The sequence below is a fragment of the Equus caballus genome, chromosome 3 (assembly GCF_041296265.1).
Source record: "Equus caballus isolate H_3958 breed thoroughbred chromosome 3, TB-T2T, whole genome shotgun sequence".
Lineage (NCBI taxonomy): Eukaryota > Metazoa > Chordata > Mammalia > Perissodactyla > Equidae > Equus > Equus caballus.
In genome coordinates, this window is record NC_091686.1 from 58025446 (window position 1) to 58049384 (window position 23939).

The 23939-nt window shown below is 36.9% G+C and overlaps 1 protein-coding gene across 3 annotated transcripts in view; it reads right to left on the bottom strand.

The window, feature by feature from the left end:
* Nucleotides 1-23939, bottom strand: part of ARHGAP24 (Rho GTPase activating protein 24) — a 719869-nt gene that overhangs the window by 581715 nt on the left and 114215 nt on the right. The gene's annotated exons all lie outside the window — the stretch shown is intronic.

The window sequence follows — 23939 nt, forward strand, 5'->3', positions numbered from 1 at the left end:
CGATGAGAGACAAAAATATTTTTTAAAAACATATGCAAATAAAATTATAATAATAAGAATATAAAATTGTGACTAAATGGGTTAATCCCAGAAATGTAAGGTCAAGTTAACATTGGAACACCAATTGATGTAATTTAGTACATTATCACCAAAAAAATGTATATATGTGTAATAAGATAACCTATTGAAAAGCAAGCAAATATGAATGACCGATAAGCATCTGAAAATATGCTCAATATTATTTGCTATCAGAGAAATACAAATTAAAAGCACAACAAGATATCACTACGTATTAGAATGACCTACATTAAAAATATTGATGATTGCAAATTTTGTAATGGATGTGGGACAACTGGAACTCTCACACATTTCTGGAAGTTTAGAATGGTACAATTACTTTAGAAAGCAATTTGGTATTTTCCTATAAAATTAAACAAACACTTACTGGATGACATAGCAATTCCATTCCTAAGTACTCACCCAAGAAAAATGAAACCTTGTGCCCACACCAAGAATTATACTATGAACTTAAAATTAGTGGCTTTTATTGTGTATATAAATCATACCTTGAAAAAGTTGATCAAAAGCTTTGTCACATTCCGCATTCAGATCATGAGATATTTGCTGAACTTTAAATATAATACTTGGATAGTCTATAATTAACTGCAGTCTACATGTGGCACTATTATTCCTTCAAATCTTTGCTCTATGAACTCTAGATATTCAGGTGATATTTTCTAATAGGATCACCAGCTTCTAGATTGCTTTGGAACTGCCCTAAAATGATGACATGGTCATCATCAAATGAGAGACATAGGCACACCATTAAAAGACCTGATACATAGCAATGAGCTGTATTGCATAGCTGTGGAAAAAGAGTTACTTAGAATACAGTAAAGGACAGTGATTTGCCACAAGTATAACTTGTGAAAATGAAGACAGGATGAAAACATACATCTAACTTCCTACCTGCTTACTCGTGAAATGAACCAAAACTTAGAACTTCATCAAAGAGGTTTGCAGGTTTCTTATTGACCATGGATTACCAGACCAAAAGATGCAAGCAGAAGTGTCAGGGTTTTAGTACAACAGTCAATAGGAAGGAGATGAATTATCATCTCTCCTGTGCTAGAGTTGGAAGAGATTAGGCAAAGGTAGATAAACAGTACTTTCTTCTAGAAACAAAAGCAAAGTTTCAAAGTTAAAAAAATATAAAATTTCCTTTGAGTGTATCTGAAAATCATTTAATTAACATACTTTTTAAATTAAAAACCACCAAAATCATTTTTCTTAGTATTGAGCAGAGAAACAAAATCAATATTTGCAAATGTATTAAATGATCTTTTTAAAATGTAGCCTGTAAAAAACATCCTCTCATTCTCTCTGGCAGTTTAAATATGAAAAATAATTTCTTGAAACAAGCACAGAAAAACAACGAGTGTTTTTTAAGGCTGAGAGACAATATAGGGAAAATGCCAGTTAACTCTCTGCAGCTGGAGTTTTCTTCCTATGCCATAAATCCTTATGTGAAGAGAAACTTCTGTGGCCTTCCCACTGCCTACAGGGTAAGTTCCAAATTCCTTGGTATGGCAATACATGGCCATTTATACACCAACCCCATCCTACATTACCAGCCACATCTTTCATTACCCTCCCAGACTTTGCCTTCCCTAGAAACTGAGCCAATCCCCATTTTACAAATAACCAGTGTTCTTTGCGTCTCCATCCTTTGTGCACGTTCTTGCCTCTTTCCATCTATTCTTGATATACTTCATCCTGTAAGGTCTAGCTCAAAAACTGTCTCCCCTGTAAAGCCCACTTGGTCCTCTGTGCTCTCCTGGCCCCTGTACGAAGCTCTATTACAGTAGGTATCAGAAAACACAGTTAATTTTGTATGCCAGCCTCCCTGACTGCACCAGAACATATTTTTTCCAGGGTCAGAACTATATTCTATTAATTCTTGTTAGTGTGTTTCTTAATTATTACATTTCCCATTCCTTGTGTGGTCACTATGAGTAGTACAACTTAATAAAGTCTAATGAATTGAATTTTATTGGGCTTCAACCTGTTTGGGTTTGTTTTGTTTGTGTTGTAAGTGAAGTTATTTTGTTCTCTTTCTCTCTCTTTATTTTCCCCTCTCTAACCTCACTAATTTCTCCTGAGTGTGGTATTTTTTAAAGCTGATAAAATATGCTTGATTTCTGGTGGGACTTTTTAGGTCTTCTGAGGAAAAAAAAAATCCTTACTTGCAAAGTAGTGATAAAGAAGCTTAGATCACTGCTGCTATGGAATATTCCTCAAAGTGCATGTACCTTTGAGGGAGGGTCATTGTAATTTGAAGGCAATGTTTTGTGTATAAAATGCGAAGTGTACAAGATCTCCAATAGCTTTTCCTTACACCTCAGACCTGCAGCACACATTTGCCCCAGATTCTATCCAAATCTTTCTGAAAGGTTATATTTGTATTTTTATTGTACATGTAAATAACTATAAATTCCAAAGCCCTGGAGTGGAAATCACTACTCAAGAAATTCAAGGGCCAGCCCCAGTGGCTTAGTGGTTAAATTCTGTATGCTCCGCTTCAGCAGCCCAGGTTCAGATCCCAGGTGCGGACCTACACCATTTGTCAGCCACTACACACACTGTTAGAGGCCATGCTGAGGTGGTGGCTTACCTACAAAAAGAGGATTAGCAACAGATGTTAGCTCAAGGCAAAGCTTCCTCAGCAAGAAAACCAAAAACTAAAACAAACAAAAAAAATTCTAGACAAGATTTCATTTCAGAATTTCTTAAATCTATTTCCAACACTATTATTAGACTGCTTATAACTCATTCTCGGAGATTAGTTCTCTATATATTCCCCAAGTAACCAAGTCGATTTAGTTACTTTATTCAAATAATCAGTTAAAAAATAATCAGATTGGGTATTTCCACCATAAAAATCTCCTGGCCTCCCCCACCACCAAATATTCAATAGACATTAAATTAGTCTCTAATTTTCAAACACATATCCTGGTGACTCTGGGCCAAGCCTTAGCTCTTGGTGACTGTGAAAATGGAAATCTTGAGCACCGCCCATTGAATCCCTCCGTGTCGGTTTCTTCCTAGACGTAATAATGAGGCCCAGAGAATAACTTTTTCCCAGGGGATATAACCTGGTGAGAGAGAGCTAAGTTATAACACCAAGTCACACCTGCGAACTTCTACACAAAACTAAAGAAAAAGTCTCCATGGTAGCATGTGGAAACACTAGGGCATCATACCCAAGGCTTTTTCAGATAGAAAAGATTCTCATAGTTCTCTCATTTCATTTTTTTAACCACAGGCAATGCTCTAAGTAATTTACAAATATTAACTCACCTACTTCTCATAACAAAACCCTGTGAGATAGGGACTATTTCTAGATAAATGTGCGGCTAAGTTAGATGCCCAAAGACATGCAGTTAATAAGTGACTGAACCAGGAATTGAACCCAAGCAGTCTGGCTCCACGGTCTGTGGTCTTAACCTCTTTTCAACACAGCCTCTCCCATGGTTCCTAGACTTCTAGAACAGGGCCAAGATATCTTGAGGACTCCCTTTACAGCTCCCACTAGTGAGAAGAATTAGCTTACCACCAACAGCCACATATCCAAGGGTTAGTAAGGAAGTTGCCATTGATGCTACAAGGTTGCTACAATCTTGTATAAGTGTCCTTTTTCTTTTCTTTCAAGTGGGGGGTTATATTCAGCCTTCTCAATTTTTTGTACATAAAAGTGACTTATAAGATTACAGTGATAATTCCAAAAAATCACATAAAATTGACCCAAACACCCATTGATTCTCTAAGTTCCATTTCCAAGAATATAAACGTGTCTCTCCCAGTAATTTCCTAATAATTTTTAAATTCATGGGTGTTTGAGCTATCACTGACCTCTACTTCTGATGCAAATAACCTTCTTCCTTTTGAATATTACTACGTAAATTATTCAAAAACAATCTCTGTGCCTTACATGTATTATTTAGCTTCAAAGACTTGTTAGGAGCTAAAATTTCCTTTTAAAACTACCTGTCCTAAAAATCAGCCCCAGTTGCAGCCTTATGAAATCCAGAGATGTCTGAAAATTTTCAGTGGGTCTAGTACAACCAAATGGGAGCAGTGGATGTCTCAGATGACAGTGGAGCCCTATTTGATCCAGCTAGACTTCCCCAAAATAATCAATAATTATTGCCTGAGTCTCCAGGAATGATTTGCAAAGAAGCATGCCTTGCAATTTATCTCTAAGCTGGTTATTCAGACATTTCTAGAAATGGGTAAACCCAAGTGAGGCAATAATGGTGTTGGGTCCTGCTAGTCTTCAAATTCCAAAAGAGGACTTCATGAGTTAAGAAGTCTGCCACAACTAGGGAGGAAAGTTAACAGTTTGGTTTCTGGGGACCATCAGAGAAAGAAGGGCCTGTACGAAAATTTCTATTCCTAATTCTTATGTCTACTCCTTGACTCACGAAATGGGTGGAAACGTGACTATATCTATGCCCTCTTAACTATTGAGAAGAGCCAAAAGGGAAAAGGGAAGACTTGGCCAAGGCATAAAAATTATTTCCAAGAATAATTATCTAAAAATGATATCATTTGTCTAATAGCATGAAAATTAGTACATATAAATGCAAATAAAAGTGCATATAAATACAAATATGCATGACTAATTTTGTGTGTATGTGAGCATGATATTAGAAGAAATATGTGAATGTGATGTGAATGGACAACACTGTACATTCCTGAAGCAGTGATGGCTTTTCTCAAACAGCTTAAGAACTGCTACCGGGAGCACAATTAGACCTATTCCTTGGAGCTCCAAAGAGTAGAGCTAGCATCAAAGAGTGGGAATTAAAGGGAAACAAACCACTCCTGTGAAGGGAACTTTCTAAAATATGGAGCATAATTCCCTTTCCTATATTTTTTCTTTGGGAATTTTTCCTCATCTCTGCTGTAGTTTTCCTTTTTATGGCTCCTCTATTCACCTCTTTGTTGTTTCCTGATGCTTAAACTTCTTAGAAACTAATTTGGCAAGGCAAAAAAAAAAAAAAAAATAAGAAAAAGTTTTTCAGGTTCTATAACTAATACAAGTGTATTATAAACAAGTAAGGAGTATTGCTGTTTAAAACAAAGATTTGATTAATTTTATAGTGTTTTTATAAGGGCTATTTTGTTAAATTACTTAATGAATAGTCATCCTTTCCTTTGAGGAAACATAAAACAATACGTGTCACAAGTATTTAATAGGTTTTCTGGATAAATAATGATGCCCTTCATTTCTTGGCAGCCACCATCAATGTAAAATTTTTGTAAATAACCAAGAACAATGTCTCCAACTGGTTCCCCGAGGAAAGAAATAAGAATATGATAGCTGCCAACAGTCACCTTTTCTAACCATTGAACTATAATAGAGACATACATACACTTACATCAAAATGTATACAACTGCATCATTCCAGAGGACCTAAAAGAAGTAAAGTATGACCAAATAACAAAAAACTTCTCTAAGTAACAGACAGCATCCTTGATCTTCTCTCCTGTCTGCTTAGGATGAACATTTCTTCTACTATGTGGGAAAACGTAATTGTGAAACCACTGATTAACATCTGTTTTACCTTAGGCGGAACTATGGTTCTTTCAAAGTTAATATCTGAAAAGGACACACTGAGAGTCTATGTATCTCAATATGAGCTCCCAGGTCCTTGAGGTTTCATCCAGGCAGTCTCAGTGGGCCACATTCCCTTCTGTGACCCAAAAGAGTTATAGCCTTCAAGCATATTTATCTTCACCCCCTATCTCTGTCCGCGAGTCAGAGAACATCAAAACTTCTGTTTGCCATCTGATTCCCCATAGGCTCTGAAAAAGATTCCCCATCTGAAAGACCAATATCTCAGATTGCCAGCCCCACAGCACAGTTGTCTGCAGGTACTAAACCAGAGAAGCTGACTGTTTCAGTTCCATACAATTCACTGATGCTCATTTGGGGCTGCTGTTAGCTACGGGTGACAGTTCAGTGGAACAAGTGTAAGTAGCATTTAGATCAATGTTTCCCACATTTATTTGAACATAAACCATTTTTGCCCCTCAGCACATGCTTTAACACCTCATGGAACTAATTTTTCATGAAAAACAGTTTGACAAACATTGGTTTAGTCATTACATGCACATGTACATACATCCACACTCACGCACATGGACACACATATCTCTAAATAGTACCAGTGACTGCCAAATATGTGGAAGTCTAATGACATTTTAGGATAACACAAATCCTTCTACTAACAAATGCTAAATCATAAGGACAAGTTAGAAAGTTGGAATAAAAGTGTGTCAAATCTGAATAATAAATATTTGCCAGAATGGCTTAAAATATTCATACTCCTTCAACCAGTGAGTCAGAAATCCGCCTTAAGGAAAAAAAAATTCAGACAAATATTTATGCCCTTCAATGTTTTTATTGCAGCATTATTTATAATAGTGAAAAAAAACTAGATGCAACATAAATATCCAACAATAGGGGAATCAAATAAATTATGACATCTCTGTTTATTCATAATATTACTCAGTGATTAAAAATTATGTTTTCTAAACATATATAATGTATGAATATGTTTACGATATAATGTTTGGTGACAGAGCCAGCGGAATCCAAAATTGTATAGACAGTGTAATGTCAATGTAAAGACACAGAAGCATAGAAAGAGACTGAGCAGAAACATACCGAAATGTTCAAGTATTTATTTCTAAAGAGTGAGATGACCCGTAAATATTATTTTATTTATACATTCCGGTATCAACAAAATTTCCTCAATTGATATATATTACTTTTAGTAGCAGGAAACAAAAATAAATTTCTCTTCCTTATAAAGCAGTCAATAACTGTTCCCTGAGGCAGTCGTTCTGTGGGCTTTTTATCTCATAGTATGTTGCTTCTCTAATGGCATGTTCCCAAAATTTAATTGGTAATTGTGGAAATAAGAGAAAAGAAAGTTAAAGAGAAGAATGTGACCTCCCCAAACACCTTTCTCTTAAAGGGAGTTTTGCTTGTCATGACAACTGTGGGGAAACTTGACCATTCAGGAGGAGAAACTTCCCCCCAGAGCAGTGAAAGGGAACCCCAGCCTTTACCTCTTGGGGTCTCTGGCTTCCTCTCACCTCCTTCAAGATGTCAATCAAGTTCCTGATAGACTTACTAAAACTGAATCTAAAGCAGACCGTTATTAGTTTGTCTTGCCGGCACTGGGAATGTTAGGCTCTCTGGGAATTAAGAGCAATGTGGTTGCTAGGCAATGCTCGCCTCAGACGTGTGACTTCATTAACTGCAAGTTACACAGGCTGGAATTCAAGCCCTGAAAGGAGGATTGGGTATCCGAGTCACACTCTCTCTTCAGTCAGCATGAAAGGTTTTTTCCTAAACTGAGTGGGTGAGAAAGCTTCTATGCAGCAATCTGGATAAACATGCATTTCTAAGTATACAACGAGGGAATACGTTGACGTCTCCCGCAACTGCCACTATTTCTTCCACCCAACCTTACCGTGAACCATTATACAACTATTGTGTGATCGTGTGTGTATGTTTGAAATTAAGGGTTAAGAGTAACATATAAAATCTAGTTTTCTTTGGTTTTACCAGTTCCAAAAATTGTTGATTTCATAAACAATTTGAGGGTCTGCTGTGTGGATGACTCTGCATGGCAGGTGAAAGCAAGGAGACAGAAAAGAGACACAGAGACCATGGTTCACACTCACACAGTCAGGGAGACAACCCAATTCCACTTTTGGTCAAAGAATGGCAGAAAAGTCTCACTTCTAAATGCATGTGTCTCTCAGCACGCCCTCCTCCACACTTTCCTTCATCAGATAACTGGTCTCATCAAAAAGGAGTAATAAAAAGAAAGGAACTATTATTCTAGGACCCATACACAAAAGCTTCAAAAATGACTCAGAGAGAGATGAAAAATCCATAGAGAGATGAAGAGCTTAGACAAATCATTCAATAATTTAAAAGATAATTTTAAAGTAATTTAAAAATAATTTTAAATAGTTTAAAAATGAAAGCATAACAGCTCTTTTAAGATAAAAAATTGAGCTGATAGGGCTCAAAAATTGAAAAAAAAGCTAGGGACAAAAAAGCTAAACGTAAAAATATTACAACAAAATAAAAAAGAGGATGATAGGTATGGAATACCAGATAAAGTGATCTGATATATAACCAATGTTTATAACACAGAGAACAGAACAAGTGGAACAGGGGAAAAATTTCAAAAATATCATAGAAGAAAACATTACTGAAATAAAAATTAAAACTGAAGCTTGAAGGGGCTGGCCCCAAGGCCTAGTGGTTAAGTTCAGCATGCTCTGCTTTGGCAGCCTGGATTCAGTTCCTGGGCACGGACCTACACCACTTGTCAGCAGCCATGCTGTGGTGGCCACCCACATACAAAATAGAGGAAGATTGGCACAGATGTTAGCTCAGGGTGAATGTTCCTCAGCAAAAAATAAATAAATAAATAAAACTGAAGATTGAAATAGCTCCCTATGTACCAAGGGGGTAAAAGAATTCAAAATTAGGATGACTCCCTGGGCATTTGACTCAAAAAATTTGATGCAAAATGAGGAATATCAAGATAAATTTAGGGAAAGTTATACAATTACAAGGACTAAAAAACAAATAATGAGGGATTCAGGAAGAAATGGTACATATAAGTATCTTATGAGCCCAGTCATATAAGCCCAAGCAAGGAAGAGAAGAAAACATGAACTTGCCAATTCACTTCTTCATCTTCTAAGGTACAATCTAAAGCGGAAACATAATTAAATATAAGCAAACAGATAAAGGAGTGCACTAACATTTATTTTTCATTAGCTTTAGGGAGATATTTAAAGACCCAACCAATCTCTCTTGTAGAGAAACATTTATCTGAGCCTTTTGCTGTAGATAATTCAACAATTCCTTTTTATTTCAGAGGATTGTAGTTTTTTAAAATGTAATTAAAATTAAATTTAATGCTTAAAAATTGAATGTATAGTGTAATCTATTTATTTTTCTAAAATTACCTTAAAAAATCTAACTGTACATATGGATACAAAGATATTTGAAATGATATTATCAAATTTTCATTATTTTGTGGTTGTGAAATTTGAGCAATTTAACTTCGCTTTCTTTATACTTTTTATACTGCTTGAATTTTTAAACAGAATATTTTTATGAAAATAGCAATTATGTATTAACAAATGAACAAATAACAATTTTAAATGGTTTCTCTAAGAAAAATAAATAATTTGCCTATATTTAGTGTGTCCAGCATGAGGGTGCCATCAATGTCTGCTGACTGGCGTCATGATTCAGGCAATAACTAAACTGAGGGCTCTATGCAAAGAACGTCACTCTAAGAGTCACATCAGATGAAAGGCAACACAGGAAACTCAGGGGTCAGCTCTATACCCCTCAAAGGAAGGATTTAAAATATTTGCTACATCATCGCTTTTTATTTGATTTAGTCATTCATTTATATAGTATTTAGGGATACACTGGATCACTTTTCTCTCTTTAGCTATTTTTATTCATGGAACTGAAGGGGCCCTAGAAATAGTGACACTTTGACATTAATCTATACTTATAGCAAAAGACTCAGAACCCAGGTTAAAAAATCAAAACGAATTGTGTGAGTTGATTTCTGATGATTGCCATTGTCCTATAGTTGCCTTGTGGATGCTCAAATAAGCATACTTTTCTTAATCCTTTAGTAATTATCTTGGTTGAGACTCACAATTCTAGCTAAGATTCAGCGGGAGCCTCCTAAATGATCCTCCTGCTTTTCATCTCTATTCTCTTCCCCAAACTCCATCCCCATTTCTCCTCTATGGTATTAGCCATTCCAGAACGATCTTTGTAAAAGTCAAATCTGTTTCTCTTACCTCCATTATTAAAAAATTCTTTAATAAATACTCATTGCCTTTCCTCTAAAATCCTAACCCTGTTATGTCATAGAAAATCCATTATGCCCAACCCCTGCCTCCCTTTAATAAGTTTTGGAAGGGAAAAATGTCTCCCCACTCCAAGTGTTCTTGAGGAGAGATTGCTCCTAAACTCAGGACTGGCACTTCTCCACCTTTTCCTCGATCCACCCCTGAGGAGGTAGAGATCTGATTGGTAAATTTAGGAAGAACAAACTAGAATATGCATGATGAACGTCATCGATCTTTCTCTAGGGAGTGAGCTGTTTATGGGGAGCATGATTCTGCTGCTCCTTCTCTGAGTCTCTGTCTGCCCTGGTCCTTTGGCCCGGGAAATCTAATCCATCTGGGTTTCAGAATTATCGAGCTCATTTGGCTACCAAACCTAAAGCCACATGCTCAACCCAGACTCTATCAGTAAAAAGAGAGATACTATGCCTCTATTAGCTGCTTTTCTCTCTCTCTTTTTTCTTTATTTCTCAACTTTTTCAGAATCCTGGTGGGAGAGAAGGGTGCTATTTACTGAACACCTCTGCAAAGACCTCAATAAAAGCTCACATTTCATTTAGGGATTATACTTTGCCAAATACTGTGTCGATGAGTGTCGTAACACGGGTTACGTCATTTGGTCACCACAACCCTCCACCTCTCCACATCCTTTGCTGCTCCGCCCTTGTCTCCTTAACCCCCTCACCACCCCACATCCTTAATCTTCATGTTGTCTCCACTGAGCTTGGTAGGGAAGGAAAGATTCCCTACTTTGATTTGTAAAATAAAAATGAGATGGAAATTTCAGGGTAATCAAGAGACAGAACCAGTAAATTGTTTCACATATGCCAACTTTCCTATGAATTGTAAAGTTCGAACAATATTTAGTTATCAGACACACCCTCTGGAACTTTCTGCCCATACATGGGAAATGTTGATGATGCAACTGGGTCTGGGCCCTGAAGCTGATGTTTCTAGCTTGGTGATTAAAGATTAGATGAAAGAAGGGGGATTTCCTGACTATAGCTGAGCTACTCTGGGGAATTTTTATCCAGAGTTCCCGCCTGGGAACAAAGGAGCATTTTTGAATCTTTTGTTACTTTCCCTGGTGTATGATTTTTGGCCTTTGGTAAAAATGAATTATGTACTCCACCGTGATAAAATCTCGCTAATCCTGACCCATGGGAAAATATCATTATATGTTTCTTTTGAACCCTAAACAAATGAGAGGAATATATTTATCAAAAGTCAGTGGGATTCCTAAAAAAGTTTCATAACAGGATTTACTTAGTATTTGTTATCCATTAACATATATTTGGAGACATATTATAGGAAAGGGAGGAGTTATATTGGCCTAGTTTATTTAAGAATGATTGTCTTATTTTATTATTTTTCCTTTAGTCCCATAAAACAAATGTCATTGCATCATCCCACGGTCAGTGCCTGAAGGTTGAGTCCATGGTGGAATTTCTCCAAAATCTCATATAACACCATATTGCTCTCTTTTCTGATTCTTAGCTCTATTTATTTTTCTGTTCTACTTCTGATATAGAATTAGTGACAAAATATGACTTATATTAGGTTTGAGAAACAAATGCCATTATTTAATATATTTATAGAGCAATAAACACAGATTCAAGTTAGAATAAAGTTAAAGAATTTAAATTTTGCATCTTTCACATTTTTTAAGCAATATTGAATTATAAGATAAATGATAATGTAATAAACAAATAAATAAGGGATAATAAGAGGAAAACGATATAAGCATGTTTTTAAATAAAACATTAAAATTTTAATATTAATATTTTCAAAATTTTAAATAAGTGCCAGTTTTTTATTTCTTACAATAGAAAAGCCCCAAATAAAAGACCTATATTTAATGACTCTATTTTTTTCCTATGAACTTGGGTTTTTACTTATTTATTTATTTTTAGATTCCACATATAAGAGAGATCATATGGTACTTGTCTTTCTCTGCCATTTCACTTAGCATAACGCCCTCAAGGTCCATCCATGCTGTCGCAAATGGCAAGATTTTGCTCTTTTTAATGGTTGAATAATATTCCATTCTATATGTGTGTACATATGTATAGCGTAATTTCTTTATCCATTCATCCATCAATGGACACTGAGGTTGTTTCCATATCTTAGCTATTGTAAATAATGCTGCAATGAACATGGGATGCACATATCTTTTTGAGTTAGTATTTTTTTTGGATAAATACCCAGGAGTAGCATTGCTGGGTCATTTGGTAGTTCTATTTTGAATTTTTTGAAGAACTTCCATACTGTTTTCCAGAGTGGCTGCACCAACTTACGTTTCTACCAACAGGTAGAAACAGGGCATTAAGGTTCCCTTTTCTTCACATCCTCACCAACTCTTGTTATTTCTAATTTTTTTGATAATAGCCATTCTAACAGACGTGAGGTGATATCTCACTGTGTTTTTGATTTGCATTTCCCTGATAATTAGTGATGTAGATTATGTTTTCATGTCCCTTTTGGCCATCTGTATGTCTTCTTTGGGAAAATGTCTATTCAGGTCTTCTGCCCACTTATTAATTGAATTGTTTGTTCTTTCGCTCTTTGGTTGCATGAGTTCTTTATATATTTTGGATATTAGCACTTTATTAGATATATGACTTGCAAATATTTTCTCCCTTTAGGTAGGTTGTCTTTTCATTTTGTTGAAGGTTTCCTTTGCTGTGCAGAAACTTTTCAGTTTGATCTAGCCCCACTTGCTTATTTTTGCTTCTGTTGCTTTTCTTTTGGTGTCAGATTTAAAAAATCATCACCAAGATCTATGTCAAAGAGCTTACTGCCTATGTTTTCTCCTAGGAGTAATGACTCTATCAAAGTGTATCACAAACTTGAAGCTTAGTTTTCTTATTTCATTAATTCTTTTAAAACATTAGAGAGGAAATTGATAGGTGTAGCAGCCAGCCAAATAACTTCTAATTTGTAATAAACGAGATAAATCTCTTCCAAGGAAATAAAGTTTCAAAATCAAATCAATATGCCATTTTAGTTAAATTTTCTTCCATTAAAAACAAAATCAGCAGCAAGTATCAGCCAGCATGACAATATTTCAGCTTAATCTGAAAGTGCTACTTTCTGAAAGCAGAACATCTGGAAGTAGCAGCAGAATGGACTGGGAACTTTCTCTTAGGTTAGCCACCAAGTCAGGAGTTGAAAAGATCTTTTATTTTTTCCCAAAGAAATGATATCTCCCTAGAGAGAATGCAATTTATTAACTAGCATCTAACAAAAGTAATCAGATACATCATTATTGTCCTTAGTTAAACTACTGAGAAGTTAAATAAACAACCTAAACTTAGCGTTTAAACATATGAACAACCATTGCTTTTGCGGAAATGTGTTTCTATGCTAGACCGAAATAATAAGTCTGAACCATGACCAAACCCATTACCAAAGTCACCTCAATAGATGGTCAGGACTGTAGCGGCAAAGCCACAATTACAGAACTATCAGTCTCTCAACGTGGCTGAATAAACACCAAATAGACCACATCTCAAGCTAAGCAATTCCATGACACTTAGATCAGTGCTATACTTAATGGCTGTGCAAAAAGTGTTTGACGATGATTATGCTGACTTCTAACCTATTTGGTATGAACTATAATTTGCATAAAAGAATGTATAATATTGTGTTAGAAACAACATATCTACATGGTGAATCTAAATTTCTGATATTGGACGGAAAAGCTTGTGGTTTCTTCTCATTCTTGTTATTGATCTAACGTCAACCTCCCTGAGTTTCAGGTTTATTTTCTGCCAATGTGTTGCCATTTGGGGCAGGGGAAGAAGATGATATTTTTTCAAACATTGAGTGTTGTAGAGAAAAGTTTTAATGAAAACTTCAAGTAACAGTATTGCTATTTATAATGTACCATAACACAAGAGAAATAATATTCGCTGAAATTAAAGGGAGCCAGCCTAAATTTGATAAGAGAAAATGGTTTTCAATCGATTATCTAATAAATCCCTGAATGTTTCTGAGTATTGTAGCAAATATTCCATAAACAATACCAAAAGTTAAAAGATAATAATTTAGTCTTAGACCAGGTACAGATTTCTTTTATTGGACTTCATAGTCTGTGAACTTATGCTCAGCTTTTTACTCTAATGGTTTTGGAAAGAAAAGAACTTCTGACTGTCCTTCTTCCATCCTTCACTCTTTCCACCTCCATTTTCTCGTTTGAATAAGAACCTCTTCTGCTTAAGTGTTACATACTAGTATTTATATTTTATAATATGGTATTGAAACATTTTAATTCACCAATTTATTCACTCAAAAAACCAATTTTTGTTATTGGGCACCTGTTCTGTGCCCGGCAAGGCCCTGCTTCTCTGCAAGGTCTGTTTTAGAAGATGTCAGTGGTCATAATTTGCAGGTGCAATGCAAATGGGAAATAGGAGGGCCTTTGTACAAAAATTATTAAGAGTTTTAAGAGCACTAACCAAGGGCAGGGCAGCTGCACAGATTGCACACCCGTGAAGGCAGCTTCATGAGTGATTTTAGCACTGAGCCTTCTTTACTCTTTTTAGTGTGAAAAAGTCACGATTAATGTGCATTTAGAATGCTTTAGGCACTATGGAATAATAGGATGGGGCAACCAAGCCCTTCATTGGCAGTATGTATGCCTGTATTTATTTACACATTTCTTCATTTACTGAATTGAAAAGCACAAGTTTCCAGGAAAGGCTAATTCTACATTTGCATAATGTTGTTACGCAAATCCTTCATCTTCCTGCTTTCAAAACTGAAAACTTCAGACATTAACAAGTACAAGTGGTATCCTCTGCAATTTGACTCTAGGGCCCATTCCGGGTTAATAACAACACCTTTCTCTGATATGGATAAATAGCTAATTAAACAGCCTGCCTACAAGACCTGTAGTGTCAAATGCAGAAGTACTGTCAACTATAAGCACACCAGAGGAAGGCCTTCACGTCTAGAAAACAAATCAGAGCCAGAATAAGATTAATATAAACTGCCTTTGATTGGTTCAACAAATATTTAATTGAGCGCCTCCAATGTGTCAGGTACTCTTCCAGGGGTCGGGGGTAAAACTACAACCAAAACAAAGGTCTCTGTTCTCATGAAGCTCACCTCTTAACAATAGATAGCACAAAAGATAATCAGAAAGTTGACACCTATGTGTGAATGTGTAATCTTTCTTTACAACTTTTTAAAAATAATTTTCTCTTGACAGGCAAATACTTTTAGTTTCTATTTGTTTATTCACTTATTCATTCAACAAAAATTTACCAAATAGCTTTTATGATCCAGACATTATGCTGGGATTTAGAGTTTAGTCTATAATTATACAGTTGCAGCTGTAGATTATGTTGTTATTATAAGAGAATAACTTTGACCACAACCCGGGTTTACCTCACAATTCTTTGTTACCTATGCCTTCAAAAGGCTTAACTGTTCTACCTAGAGATTTCAAACATGTGGCATCCATGCCACTATTCTTTCCTTTGCTCATAACAAAGATCACTGATGGCGCCAGCCATTCCCAAGTGGTTAAGTTTTCATACTCCACTTCGGCGGCCCACGGTTTTGCCAGTTCGGATTGCGGGCATGGACGTGGCACCGCTCATCAAGCCATGCTGAGGCAGTGCCCCACATAGCACAACCAGAAGGACCTACAAGTAAAATATACAACTATGTACTGGGGGGCTTTGGGGAGAAGAAGAAGAAGAAGAAGAAAAAAAAGAAGATTGGCAACAATGTTAGCTCAGGTGCCAATCTTAAAAAAAAAAGATCACTGATTACTTTAGGCTTTTTTCCCCACTGAATTTAAACACAGCCTCAAACTTCTGCCAAGGTTCACTCTTCAACCTTCCACAATCAAACCTATAATTGGCTAATGAGGTAGACCCTATTTGCCATCTTTGGCTGAGCCTGGACTTCAAAATCCACAATAGTTTTCTGAATAATAGGCATGATATTTCAGAAGAATGATAAATCTACTAACAAGTTGTATTGCTCAAGGTAAGCTAACTACTTTAAAGAACAGTTTCAAATCTCCTTGGCTTAAAACTATAAAAATCAATCTTTATTCACTTCACAGTCCCAAACAGCATGGCAGAGGAGATCCAGAGCTCTACTCCATGCGGTTACTCGTGGAACCAGTTTTTTTTTAATCTAATATCTCCACCATTCCTTGCAGTCCTGAGGTCTTCCACTGAGTTCTCCTTCAAAAGCCATGTGAATGGGGAAAGAAAGAGCATGTAAGAGAACATTATGTGTTAGGCCCCTAAGCGGTATATTGTATTTTTGCCCACATTCCATTGGTCAGAACTCAGTCATGTGACCATGCTCCCCAACTGCAAGGGAGGCTGGGAAGTGTAGTCTAAGTGCCTAACAGAGAAATGAAATGAGGTCTGGGGATTATATAGCATATCTTGACCACAGCAGCATCAAGCAGGGTGGGATGGTGACGCATTTTGTAAGTGTGAACTTAATTTGTTACCAATTATTAACTCTCAACTTATAGCACTCAACCACTTAATAATACTTTGAATTTGGTGTTAATGACCAGTTTCTCTAAATACTGCTAAACCTGTGTAAGATTCTCCATTGCCATGAAAATACTATTATTATTTGGACCAATAGTTACTATTAGAGAATTTTTGTTTGCAGTTTTATTACAGCTATGATATTTGTGTACATGACTTTTTAAAAATTTTTCCTATATGAGCTCATTGAGGTTCATAGCCCTATATAAATCCAGGTCCAATTTCTAAGGAAGCTGAATCTGTTCTAGGTCAACTTGTGTCTCTGAATTCAATTGGGACTGGGAATCCGGTTTGATATTCTGTTTCTAGGACTAGTTAAGCCTGTAAACCTTAACAGACTTCGTAGAAGTCCCAAAATATTACCTCCCAATTTTCTCAAAAATCACATAGAATTTTTCAGAACCACCAAGATGGTACCCAATGAAAGTGAATTCCAGCATAAAATGATTCCCAGAGGTTTATGTCACAGGATTCTTGTGAAAATGAAGGACTTAAATCTAAAAACACCCCAACAATAACAACAATAAGAACTCTGTTTCTGATATTCCATAATGAAATAAGATATTTTCAAGCTGGAAGGAATCTTAGAGATGATAAAGTATGTCGGTGCGTGTTCTGGAATCCACAGGCTACATCTGGCCCTTCTGACTCTTTGGTGGGGCTCAGGAATGAGGCTTGGAGATCGCCAAATGCTGCTTACTGTTTTCCATCCTTAGAAATCACTTGTTGATCAATGTTTTGTGGCTCTACTCCTTGAGTCTGGCTATCATGGAAGAATGAGTTGATTGAAATTACTGGGCAAGCAGTTTAAGCAATGATCATTCATTGTGGAATACAGGAGGAAAACAGCAGGTGGCACCGTGTGTGTGACAGGCTGTCTTCTAAATAAAACATAAAATACTTCTATGGTTACTGCCAAGAAGAGAAAAGTGGCTGATGAAAATCATATGCTCCAACACAAGGGGCCTGGGGAATAATATTTTTTAGATTAAAAACATTGCTGTTTTTTTTCCCATTTGCAATGGCAAAATCTTGTTTTGAAGAATACAATTCAAGCCCTTGTGTGATAAACTACATTTTCAATGAAGGGGTGTGGAAGGCTAGCAGAGAGGCAAAACACACCAGTTTTAAGAAACAGAGTTTAATTCAGTCTCAACATTCCATCATGATAGAGCTTTATTGTATTTCCTGAAATTTAATTCAAAAAGAAACTCTTGAGTCACAGACAAATAAGAACTCTTACATATAGTTGCAAATATTGCATTTCCTGATGAAATACTACAATTAATAAAATTTGTATTTTATTTGTTTTAAAGGATAATTTTTCCTGAGTTGATATTCATGCAAAGTAGTGCACTCACAGCTGAGCCAGTCCAATCTCCGCACGATGAAGGCAAGATGATAGTTATCTGGATGAGTTAGACATTTTCCCAAAGCCACAAAATAAACTTATACAACTGACACTGGAAAGTAGGTCTCCAGAATGGGAATCCACAGTCTTTACTACTGAAAATAATAAGCTCAAATGAGATTCTTTTTTTTTCAGTGTTGCTTTGTGTCTACAACCAGCAAGCGATGGCTACTAATTATAATTTTTACATATTCTAATTTGCACATGATTTACATTAAGTTACATTTTAGATATGAGCTGTAAATCCAGGCACACAAAATGAAATGAATACCAACTCATTAAGTCTTCTCCACCAGTGTTCTAAATATAATTGCCTAAACACCTCTGAAAAGATGGAACAGATCATTTTAACAAAAGAAGTGTGATGATCTTGGTATGTAATAGTAAAGAACAGCATAAATTAACCACTTCTCAGAATTCAGAGATATGATTCTAAGAGGCTTCCAAGGTGGGACTCAATATAAATAGTTATAAGCTATAACCAAGGTTAAAAGGTAAAAATCAATATAACAGTTCCTAAAATTAGGGAAACTAATGTTAGTCTCATACAATAAATCACCTCTGTAGCACAGAAGTAAATTACTAGTTAAGTACACAACATGTTTCCAGGGATAAAACTGTGCAGAATGCAATAATAAAACAATTTCCCCTGGAGTAGTAGCAACTAATGAGAAATGGAAAGAACTGACGATTTAGCTGAGCAAACCTGTATGGCGCTCGAATTCATTCCCTTTGTTTATAAAAACATGCTCCCTATCCTTGAGGGTAAATTCCTTAAGTTCACGGTCTAGTTGGAAAGACAAACATATTTGAAATAAAAACTGACACTTTCCCCTTTTTCCAGTATTTCTGACTCTCTCCTCCATTTGTGCAATAATCTGATCTTGTAGCACACAGGCTTCAAGGCAGACTGATTACTGCAGAAAATATAAATATTTTTAAGTTTCAGTGCCTAGCCTCTGAGAGGACTGAGGGCAAAGAAGAAACCCAATGAGGTAAGGCTAAATTCCCTGCCTCCAAAACAGAAGAAAAACTCCCCAGGATGGAGGAAGAGAAAATAAGCAAACAGGAAGGGAGGAAGCAGTTGTAAGAAATGAGACATTGGAACAGCCTAGGATCGTGTAACCAGACCTCAAGGGATCCTGCTGCAAGGAGAATTAGTACTCAGAGGCCACCCTACCTCCAGCTGAGTTCCAGGTTAAGTCATCTTAGTCTATAACCTATCTAGTAGTCCACAAGAGGAGCTGCGTGCCATTGCGATAGTTGTGAACTCCACAATTCCAGGAGCTTAACTCACATAGATGCTGATATGAGTGGCGCCCTCTGGGGTTGTGCCACTGTATGGAAAAACCCTGGAAGTCTTATGGAGCCAAAGTAGCCCTTAAAGACAGCCCAGTCTCTATCCATGGCACATTGTCTGTGTGGACAACTTACATTATCTATCCTTCCTGCTGGTGAGCTTCCTCTTGCGGCGGTCAAACAGGCTGTCTGTGCCCTAAACCTTTGCTCGGCCCACCGTCGACCGTATCCTCCACTCAGTATTCAAGGACACGTACAGTCACAAAATTCTGTAGTACTGTATAGAAGGAGGAATAAAATGGGTGGAAATGCATAAGAGCAATCTTTATCCTATCCTAGTGATGAAGGATCAGGGAAATTTTTAAGAAGCATTGTCATCTAAGTTTAGTTTTCAATCTTGAGGAAGTTTTGCAGCTTGCCAACAGTTTACTACAACAATAACAACCATTGACAATTTTTACATCCTTTTATGTGCCAAGCATTGTTCTAAATTCTTGGGAAAAGAATAGTATAGGATAATGATATGCCATCTAAAATAAGACTACAAGTAGCAACTAAAAGTGAAGTCTCTGGGATCAGGCTGCCTGGATTTGTATTTTGGCATGCACTTCTTACCGGCTCTGAAATCTGGGGCAAATTTCTTTTGTGTGCCTCCATTTTCTCATCTGTAAAATATAGTGACATAGGAGACACAAAAAAGATACAAATCAAACTCCCAGTGATGAAAACTACTATGTCTGAGGTAAAAAGTAAACTGGATGGGATAAACAATGAATTAGACATTGCAGAGGAAAAAGATTAGTGAACTTGAAGACATAGCAATGGGAACTAGCAAAAATGAATCAGAGAGGAAAAAAAGACTGAAAACCAACGGAGCATCAGTGAGCTATGAGAGAATTTATGAAGTATACATATGTATGTAATTGTAATTAGAATCCTTGAAGAAGAATGGTGGGGACAGAAAAAACGTTGAAGAACTAATGACTGAAAAATGTTCAAATTTGATGAAAATGTTAGGCCTATAGGTCTAAGGAGCTCTATTAACCCCTAGCCTATGAAACAAAGAAAACCACCACTGAGGCACATCAAAATAGAGTTACTTAAAACAGTGATAAAGACGAAATCTTAAAGGCAGTCAGAAAAAAGACACAATATCAAATTAAAGCACTTTTGCATGGCAAAAGAAACCATCAAAAAAACAAAGACAACTCACTAACTGGGAGAAAATGTTTGCAAATGATATATCAATATGACTGCAATAAGGGGTTAATATCCAAAATGTATAAAGAACTCATACATCTCAACAACAACAACAACAAAAACCTGATCAAAAAATGGGCAGAGGAGGTCTGGCCCGGTGGCACAGCAGTTAACTTCACACACTCTGCTTTGGCAGCCTGGAATTTGCCAGTTTGGGTCCCAGATGCAGACCCAGCACTGCTTATCAAACCGTACTGAGGCAGGCATCCCACAGATAAAATAGAGGAAGATGGGTACAGATGTTAGCTCAGGGCTACTCTTCCTGAAAAAAAAAAAAGGGCGGAGGACATGAACAGACGTTCCAAAGAACACATACAGATGGTCAAGGGGCACAAGAAAAGATGTTCAATATTGCTAAATATTAGGGAAATGCAAATCAAAACTATAGTGAGATATCACCTCACACCAGTCAGAATGGCTATCATTAAAAAGACAAGAAATAGGGTGTGGGCCGAGCAAAATGGCGGGGTGAGCTGACCCGGGATTCTCTCCCCTCCAAAATACAACAACAGATTGGAAGAACTGAATTTCAGAGAATAAACACAATGCCAGCTCGTTAGAGACCTACAATACCAAGAAGGCGGAGATCATAAATCTTGCTTACACCCTCGGAGGCGCTGGAACGGTAGGAGAGAACATCGCTCCCTCCCCTAGAGTCCGCATCGCTGCGGCACCGTCGGGAAGGAGCGGGGGAGGGCCTGCGTGACTGGGGGATCATCCAGGACTCCTGCCGCTGATTCAGTGGAAACCCACTGACGGGGGGGAAAGCTTCCGTCCGCGGGGACCCTATAAATCAAGGGCCTTGGGAGACCAGAGAACAGAACTGATCTGAACCCAGACCGGCGTGTGTGAGTAACAGCCCCTCCCCCACAGCAAAGCCAGTGGGCGCAGCCATCTTGCCCCAAGGCGGAGAGCTAACACGCCGCTCTCGACCCCCATCTAGTGGCGACAGGCTGTAACTGCAACTGAATTCTACCACCATGAGAAAAAACCGCTCCTCTACCATCCAGCAATTTATAAAAGCCCCAGACCAGAAGGAAAACAATAGAAACACAGAATTAAGTCCTGAGGACTTGGAATTAGGTAAACTAAGTGATAATGAGTTCAGAGCAGCTATAATCAAAAAACTCAATGAGGTACAGAGAAAGATAGAGAAACAAGCCGAGTTCTGGAGTTACTTCACAAAAGAGATTGAAATCATAAAAAAGAATCAAACAGAATTACTTGAGATGAAAAACACAATGGACCAGATAAAACAGAATACGGATTCCCTGAATGCCCGTGTAGACAACATAGAGGAGCAAATCAGCATAATCGAGGACAGACAGGGTGAATGGCGCCAGACAGAGGAGGAAAGAGAACTAAGAATTAAAAAAAATGAGGAAAATCTCCGAGAGATAATGGATTCAATGAGGAGTAAGAACATAAGGATCATAGGAATTCCCGAGAATATGGAAAAGGAAAATGGAGCAGAAAGTGTGCTTAATGAAATTATTGAAGAGAACTTCCCAAATCTAGGGATCAATGGAGAAATGTGTGTAGAGGAGGGTTTTAGATCTCCTAGATTTGTCAATGTAAAAAGACCCACCGCAAGGCACATAATAGTAAAGTTGGCAAATAGGAATGATAAGGAAAGAATACTCAGGGAAGTAAGAAAAAAAAAGAGAATAACCTATAAAGGAGCCCCTATCAGACTGTCAGCAGATTTCTCTACAGAAACCCTACAAGCTAGGACAGAATGGAGTGATATATTCAAAGCTTTAAAGGATAAAAACCTTCAGCCAAGAATACTCTATCCAGCAAGAATTTCCTTCAGATATGAGGGAGAAATTAAATCTTTTCCAGACAAACAAAAGTTAAGGGAATTTGTAACTAAAAGCCCTCCATTACAAGAAATCCTCAAGAAGGCTCTCATACTTGAAAAAAGAAAAAAGGGAGAAAGGGGACACAATCCACAGACTAGGGAGACCAATGGATAGAACCAGAACAGGATAGCAAATATTCAACTATAGCATTAGGGTAAAAATAAGGAAACTACCAAAACAAGGACGATCTTAGCACTCTAACTACAAATTAAATTAATAAGACGAGTTGGAATAAAAAATGAAAATAATTATTTATGAGGGGAAGAGCAAAGGGTCTAAATCAGTATTGGTCGAGTAAGTAAGAGACCACCAGAGAATAGACTATATTATACATGAGATTCTAAATACAAACTTGAAGGTAGACACTAAAATAAAGTACAGAACAGAGTCACAAATCATAGATAAGGAAAAATCTAAGAAACCCAGCATAAGAAATTGCAGTATTAAATGGGTAGTCTAAAGCACACAGGAAAAGAAACACAGGAAAACAAGATAATGAGCAACAGATTGACAGCATTAAGTCCACATGCATCAATAATCACTCTCAATGTGAACAGATTGAACTCTCCAATAAAAAGACACAGAGTGGCAAAATGGATTAAAGAACAAGATCCAACAATTTGTTGCCTCCAGGAAACACACCTCAGCCCCAAGGACAAACACAGACTCAGGGTGAAGGGGTGGAGGACAATACTTCAAGCAAATAGCAAGGAAAAAAAGGCAGGTGTTGCAATTCTCATATCAGACCAAGTGGATTTCAAAATAAGACAGGTAAAGAGAGACACAGAGGGACAATATATAATGATCAAAGGGACACTTCATCAAGAAGAAATAACGCTTATAAATATCTATGCACCCAACACAGGAGCACCAAGATTCATAAAGCAACTATTAACAGACCTAAAGGAAGATGTTAAAAACAACACAATAATAGTAGGAGACCTCAACACCCCACTCACATCAATGGACAGATCATCCAGACAGAAAATCAACAAGGAAATAGTGGAGCTGAATGAAAAACTAAAACAATTGGACTTAATAGACATATATAGATCACTCCACCCTGAAGGAGCTGAATACACATTCTTCTCAAGTGCACATGAAACATTCTCTAGGATAGACCATATGTTGGGAAACAAGGCAAGCCTCTACAAATTTAAAAAAATTGACATAATAACAAGCATCTTCTCAGATCATAGTGCTATAAGGCTAGAAATTAATTACAAGAAAAAAGCTGAGAAAGGCACAAAGATGTGGAGACTAAACAACATACTACTGAACAAGCAATGGATCATTGAAGAAATTAAAGAAGAAATAAAAAAATACCTGGAAACAAATGAAAATGATAGCATGCCATACCAACTCATATGGGATACAGCAAAAGCTGTATTAAGAGGAAAATTCATCGCAATACAGGCACATCTTAACAAACAAGAAAAATCCCAAATAAGCAACCTTAAAGCACACCTAACTGAACTAGAGAAAAAAGAACAAATGAAGCCCAAAGTCAGCAGAAGGAGAGAAATAATAAAAATCAGAGCAGAAATAAATACTATTGAAACGAAAAAGGCAGTAGAAAGGATCAATGAGACA